The sequence below is a fragment of the Theropithecus gelada genome, chromosome 15 (assembly GCF_003255815.1).
Source record: "Theropithecus gelada isolate Dixy chromosome 15, Tgel_1.0, whole genome shotgun sequence".
Taxonomy (NCBI): Eukaryota; Metazoa; Chordata; class Mammalia; order Primates; family Cercopithecidae; genus Theropithecus; species Theropithecus gelada.
The window spans coordinates 85,053,654-85,060,936 of NC_037683.1; the positions used below are offsets into that span (position 1 = coordinate 85,053,654).

At 40.9% G+C, this 7,283-nt stretch overlaps 1 pseudogene; it reads left to right on the forward strand.

Moving 5' to 3' along the window:
• Positions 1-6,510: 6,510 nt before the first annotated feature.
• LOC112608442 lies at positions 6,511-6,842 on the forward strand (annotated as a pseudogene).
• The last annotated feature ends 441 nt before the right edge of the window (positions 6,843-7,283 follow it).

The following is a 7,283-nucleotide window of genomic DNA, read 5'->3' on the forward strand; positions in this document are numbered from 1 at the left end:
TACAATAATCAAATATAAACACATTATTTATGATCATGTATTTATTAAATGTATGCGTTCATATATGTAACAATTATATTAAGTCAATAAGTTTGTTTTAATGAAAGAAAAAAGTGCGGAAATCAGAGATTTACATAAAAATTATGTAAATCTTTGCATCCAAGTTATTTGCATATTTTTTGTTTATTTGCACAGATAACCTGTTCTGACAGCTTGTCTGTATTCTCAAGCTATTCTTTAATTAGTCAGAAATGGCAGCGGTTTTATTCCAAAGCCTAAAGAAAATCAAGATAACGTGGCACAATAAATTGTCATATATGTGGTCCTGAATGTGTAAAATTTGGTACACAACACACTTGAGTTATTTCACATATCATGTTTTAATAGTTGAAATATATTAAATATATATCACACATTTAGGAATCACTAAAATACAACCATGAAACACTAAGGCTCTGGAGAACACAATTTGAAAACCCAACTGATGCAGATTCCATTGATGTTTAGGGAAACGTAAGCAGCTGAAGAGATAAGGAAAAGGCTGTGGCCGTTACCCTTGGTAACTTCTTAATTCCCTGAGTACTTGGTTGTATCCACACTCCACACTCCAGCACTGATTACATTCTTCCATGTGTTGTAGGAAGGTGAGCATGTGGCTGTCCCCTCTAGGAGATCATATGCAACTCGAGACATTGTTGCATATCATCGCTATAGACTGAATTGTGTCTTCCCCAGCCCCACAGATTCGTACATCGAAGCACTAACCCCTACGTGACTCTAGAGATGGGACCCTTAAGAAGGTAATGAAGCTCACGCCTGTAATCCCAGCACTTTGGGAGGCTGAGGCGGGCGGATCACAAGGTCAGGAGATCGAGACCACGGTGAAACCTCGTCTCTACTAAAAATACAAAAAATTAGCCGGGCGCGGTTGTGGGCGCCTATAGTCCCAGCTACTCGGGAGGCTGAGGCAGGAGAATGGCGGGAACCCGGGAGGCGGAGCTTGCAGTGAGCTGAGATCCGGCCACTGCACTCCAGCCTGGGCGTTAGAGAAAAAAACAAAAAACCCAAAAAAAAAAAAAAAAAAAAAAAAAAAAAAAAAAAGAAGGTAATGAAGGTTAAGTCTAATACAATAGGACAGATGTCCTATAAGAAGAAGCGACACCAGAGAGCTCTCTCTCAACATGTGTGCCCCAGAGAGATGGGCAATGAGAGGACAGAGCAAGGAGGAGCTTGCGAGCTGAGGAGAAAGGCCTCACCAGAAACCAAGCCTGCTGGGACCTTGACCTTGGACTTCCAGATTTCCAATCTCCAGAACTTTGACAAAATATATGTCTGCCGTTTAAGTCACCCAGCCTGTAGTAGCATGTTATGGCAGCCCAGGCAGACTAATACAATCATGAAATGAATATTTCAGAAAACATTTTCAAAATGAACACCACAAAAGCAATTTCTTCTTTTATCATTGTGAGGTAACCTGAATATGATGCACTACAAAATGTTCAGTAGGATTACTTTGTAATGACTGTCATTATTCTTCTGTTTGAATAAAGGCAAAGGTTTTGGCAGTTAGGCTTGAAACATGCGTGCTCATGGGTTTGATGTGATCTCAGCTCTATCTAACAGCCCCATAGATCACTGTACAGGGCTTTACATACACTGTTAGACTGGTAACGTGCTAAATTGAGGAAAGTCATCTTTGATTTTGTTGAGGCTAATCCATTTGGTTTTTATAGTTTCTTTTTCTCGATTTATGGTTTTCTTGATTTATGTTTTTCCCATATTTTACACTAAGGATAACAAAAGCACTCCACAGGTATTGCCACTCCACTGCCAGTGCCTGTGACAACCAGGAACAATTGATCCTGACCCCTTCTCTCCTCTAGGTTTAAATATAGACTCAGAATCCTTTTTAACACAGTTCTTCAGGTAGCCACTATCAGTCATCAGTCATGGGAAAGGAAAATTATTTACCAACCCTGTGTTATGTCTTTTTGTTCAAATGTGGCTTTAGATCTCAATATTTGATAAAATTTCAATCTTTAATTATGGGTATGGCATTTACTCACTGGATGAGGTGACTTTAGTCTGATCAGAGCTGCTGACTTAACTCCAAGGGCATCATTCATCCCCCGGAGTTGTGTGATCCACAGATATGTGGCAGGTTTACCCCTCATTATTCACATTTTCATTTTATTTATCAGTTTTAACTCTTTTTAAACAAAATTCTTTTTTTTTTTTTTTTTTTTGAGATGGAGTCTCACTCTATCACCCAGGCTGGAATGCAATGGCATGATCTCAGCTCACTGCAACCTCCGCTCCCGGGTTCAAGTGATTCTTCTGCTTCAGCCTCCAAGTAGCTGGGACTACAAGCACACACCACCACACCTGGCTATTTTTGTATTTTTAGTAGAGACGGACTTTCACCGTATTGGCCAGGCTGGTCTCGATCTCCTGACCTCATGATCCGCCCGCCTCGGCCTCCCAAAGTGCTGGGATTACAGGCATGAGCCACTGTGCCAGGCTAAACAAAATTCTGAAATAGGAGATCTTACCCAGTAATGTTAACTTCTTGCTTATAAAAACAATTAATTTGTTTTTAAATACTTTAAATGAATTTGGTAATTTTTGAATAAACAAAATTTTTTACCATTATTAACTATTATTAAAAAGAACTTAAGATGAGCCCTTCAGTTTGGAATGGCAGCCCCAGCATAGACCCTCCAAGTTTTTCAACAAAATATCATTGTAAGTGGAAAAGATAAAAACATAATCTATTTCTAAAATCAAAGGCAGCTATAACACACTGCCAAGCCTGGGCCATATTTGCTTTATCATTATAATTAATAAGAGAGATTAAAAATCATATTGATACCCAGAAACAGAGAAAATCTTGGAGGCCAAGAAGCTAGAAACAAACACCTCAACTTGCCCCCCAGCAGTGACACTAAAAGGGACATAAATGGCACTTAAGTGGACAGAACGGAGGCAAGGCCATCTGCATTTTCTCTTTCTTCAAGTATAACTAAGTAAGGACAGACACTAGGAGGTCTGGTCCTTTTGAAATATATTTTTTCTTCATGCAATCCTTTGAGAATAACATTTTTTCTCTGGATGATACTGTGGATTATTTTTCAAAGTTCTGCTCTTCCTCTGAGTCTGCCAGATATACTTGCCTCTCCCTTGTACTACAGGCTTCTTCCTTAACCTTAGATAGGCTAATTGTCATTACTCACCCTCAATCCAGGGATGATTTGCCTGGGCTCAGCAGCGCTTGCCAATGGACAAGCTGTGTAAATGACTGGTGGTCCTGCTCTCCATCCACTCATGCCCGGCCCCAGTCCAGATGCCGCGCTCATCCTGGCAAGTAGAAGGGAGCAACATTTTCACACTTACTGTTCTGGGCTTTTTAGCAAATTATTTATTTTTATTGTGTTCTATGTATTTAAGGTATACAACATGTTTTGATATACATATACATAGTGGAATGATTACTACAGCTAGCAAATTTATATCCATCTCCTCACAGAGTTACCTTTTTGTTTCCTTTTTCTTTGTGAGTAGGGGTGTGTGCGTGTGTGTGTGAGCGTGCACATACTAAGAACACCTAAAATCTACTCTAACTGCAAACCTCTGCCTCCCAGGTTCAAGTGATTCTCCTGCCTCAGCCCCTGGAGTAGCTGGAACTATAGGTGCCTGCTACCACGCCTGGCTAATTTTTGTATTTTTAGTAGAGATGGGGTTTCACTATGTTGGCCAGGCTGGTCTGGAACACCTGACCTCAGGTGATCCACCCTCCTCGGCCTTCCAAAGTGCTGGGATTACAGGTGTGAGCCACCACACCTGGTCAGGGCCTAGTCCCTTTTAAGGACTCATCTGAGTAGGTCATATGCACCTAGAATATATTTCCCTTTCTTGAAGTCAACTGTGCCATACAAGATAACCTTGTCATGGAATGATATCTCATCATATTCATCTACTCACAGAGAGAGGAGATTATACAAGCACAAGGGTCACTGGGGTCATCTTAGAATTCTGCCTACCATACCTCCTTTCCCCAAGTGTATCAAAAGTCACAAAGAGATGCCTGATGAGGGCAAGGCCCCAACACCTCACCAGACATATCCAGACAGTCTCTCTTGAGGTTCTTCAGTATTAATCAATATCTTTGATATGTTCATGCATTCTTCCTCATGGAAAAAATATTCATAGAAGTTGTATTGCAAGCCTGGCACTGTGTTAATTGCTGGAGACACACAATGACAAGAGGTATGACCCTTGCCCTTGTTCAGTGGTGCAAAGTTAATCAAATAAACATATTATGTAAAATTGTATCTTTGATCAGTACAAGGGATATGAGGTATATGGTGCTATAAGATCCTATAAGGGGAAGATTTGACCTCATCAGAATAAAAGAACAGGAGCAGAGGCTGCTGGCTGCCCACCAAAACCCACTCTCAACTTCCATTAGAGAAGAAGGCACAGGGCTGCCGATCTGCACTGCATTTCCCAGCTTCTTTTGACTTTGGGAGTGGCTATGTAAAGAAATCCTCTCCAATGAATAGAAGTCAATAGTGCCACTTCCAGGCCTGGGCCATTAAACTCACTGTCACTCCTGCGAGTGACAAAGGCATTGCCCACAGCAACCATGAGTCACAAGTTAAGGATGGCAGAGCTTCAGTCAACTTAAGTCCTTCAATGACTCTATGGAGCAGAATCCTCAGCCACCACCAGACTACCAGTGCTCTCACCACCAAAACCAGTCTGGACTGTGATGTGAGAAGGAATGAAACTCCTCTTTCATTGAAGACATTACTTTTTAGGTCCGTTTCAGCAATGTAGGCTTCCCCAAGTAACACAGAACTACATGCTGGCAGGCAAAAAAAAAAAAAAAAAAGCTTTCTTATATTATGTTTATGTAATGTGTCTCTGAAAGGCTTTCACATCTACCAGGAGATGGAATTCTCTCAATAACCCTGTGAGACAGATAGTAGGCCATCTATTATAGGACCCATGCACCCATGCAGACGAGGCTCAGAGGAATTCAGTGACTCGGGGAGGGCCTCACAGCTCAGTAGTCATTCTGGAGTCTCCATCACTGACTCATCATTTGAATGTACACGGGTCACCTCTCTCTTTCATCACTGATAGGATATGGTCATCCCTGTCTTTCCACCTAAGAGAGAAAAATGCTACGGGGGCTGTTCTGTGAATCCCTTAGTAAAAAATGACACAAATGTGATATTCAGTTCCATAAGTTACACATGTAGGAGAGATTAGCTATATTATTTGGCAATGCCTTCTTAATTCTTTACTCTTCAGTATCTTAGCTCCATTGGAAACAGACTGATAGGCAAAACCAAATATAGGCTGCTAAGCTACTATTGGTCTTAGATCTCTTAAATTGTAACATCTGAGGTAATGTCATTCTTGATCTCATTCTTGATGGAGATCTTTTGACTGTGTTTACTTACCTGTGTATGTTATCAGAAAATGTACCATTTCAAAATTTTTTATTCACTCATGTGTTCACCAAAAGTTATGAGCATTTTACTCTATTTAAAGTCATTATGTTAGGCCCTGGGTATCCAGTAGTAAACAATGTGGGCATAGTCCCTGCCCTCAAGAAGATTGTAGTCTGATCAGAAAAGAGGACAACAAACAAGAAAATATGCAATCTTATTTAATTACAAATAGTGATTGATGGAAAGAAGGAATGAAGAAATGAAGATGATGAGAACTAAGACACACTTTTTATCTCTCTCTCTTTAAATCTTCTAAAATACATTCTGCAGGATTAGAATTACTGACAAATGTATTATTTCCAGCTTGCTAAGATAGCCCATTTTCTACAGTTGGACTGCTTAAGTAGTTTTGCTTCACTTCTAAGAAATGAAGAGGTACATTTGGCACTTAGCAATAGAAATGGCTGAACTTATGTTCCTAACTCAGCTATCTTTCTACTTCTTCCAAATTGTTTCTGCTTTATATTCTTTTTCAGGTGAGAAAAATACATATTTTGATCTCACTCTTTCATTTCAATCCCCTACTCATGCAGCGTTCCCATTTTTAAGCCTAGAAGATATCGTTCTGATGTTCCTTCCTTTATTTTGGTTTTCAGGTGAGAAAGGAAGGGAGGGAAGGAAGGAGGGCGGGGAACAAACACTGTAATAAATGAGGGCCTTGCTCTTTTGCACACAACATCCCAATGATCTGTCCTTGGGCCTTGACGGGGTGGCCTGATGTGACGTGTGTGAGGAAACCCAGGCACTTCCGGTGGCTGAGGAAAAGAGAAATCCCAACTTAACACTCACAGACGACGGCTGAAGCAGACACAACCACAAGGGCAGAAATCTGACTGCGAGGAACCTGACTCTGACTCAAACACCTGCGAAGGACAGGGTTTGGGACCCTTACTTACATTACTGTATACCCAGGAGTTACAAACATTGCTCTTCCCGCCATCTTAGCTCCTGTAGAGGCCTGCAGGGAACAGGACTTCTAAAAGGAACTATGTCTGGAAGGCTGTGGTCCAAGGTCATTTTTGCCGGCTATAAGCGGAGTCTCCGGAACCAAAGGGAGAACACAGCTCTTCTAAAACCTGAAGGTGTTTATGCCCGAGATGAAACAGAATTCTATTTGGGCAAGAGATGCGCTTATGTATACAAAGCAAAGAACAACACAGTGACTCCTGGCAGCAAACCAAACAAAACCAGAGTCATCTGGGGAAGGTAACTCGGGCCCACGGAAACAGTGCCCTGGTTCGTGCCAAATTCCGAAGCAATCTTCCTGCTAATGCTGTTGGACACAGAATCTGAGTGATGCTGGACCCCTCAAGGATTTAAACTAATGAAAAGTCAATAAATAAACGTGGATTTGTGCTCTTGAAAAAAAAAAAAAATCACTGACACTCTGAGTTGTGACTTTTCTGGCACCCCATTCAGATGTTCTATATGATGGATATGGTTTTTATTTGCTCTGTGGCCTTGGATGAGCCACTGAAAGGCCTTCATGGTTAAATTTCTATCCTGTCTCACAATGGCATCTTAACCCCTCAATAAAGTATTACATTTTTAAAATTTAAAAAAAAAAAAAATCTGAGAGATACTTCTGTTCAAGGTTTAAAATACTCTAGAACCATCATTTAGTTTGAGAAAACTATGTCCTTGCCCTGAAGCTGGAGTAGAAACTGTGGCCCTGTTATCATAGTCCTGTTTCCACAAAGCCTGTTCTATATCCCCAAACAGGTTGGCAGAAGAGTTGGAAGGATCTGAGGGCCAGGGTGA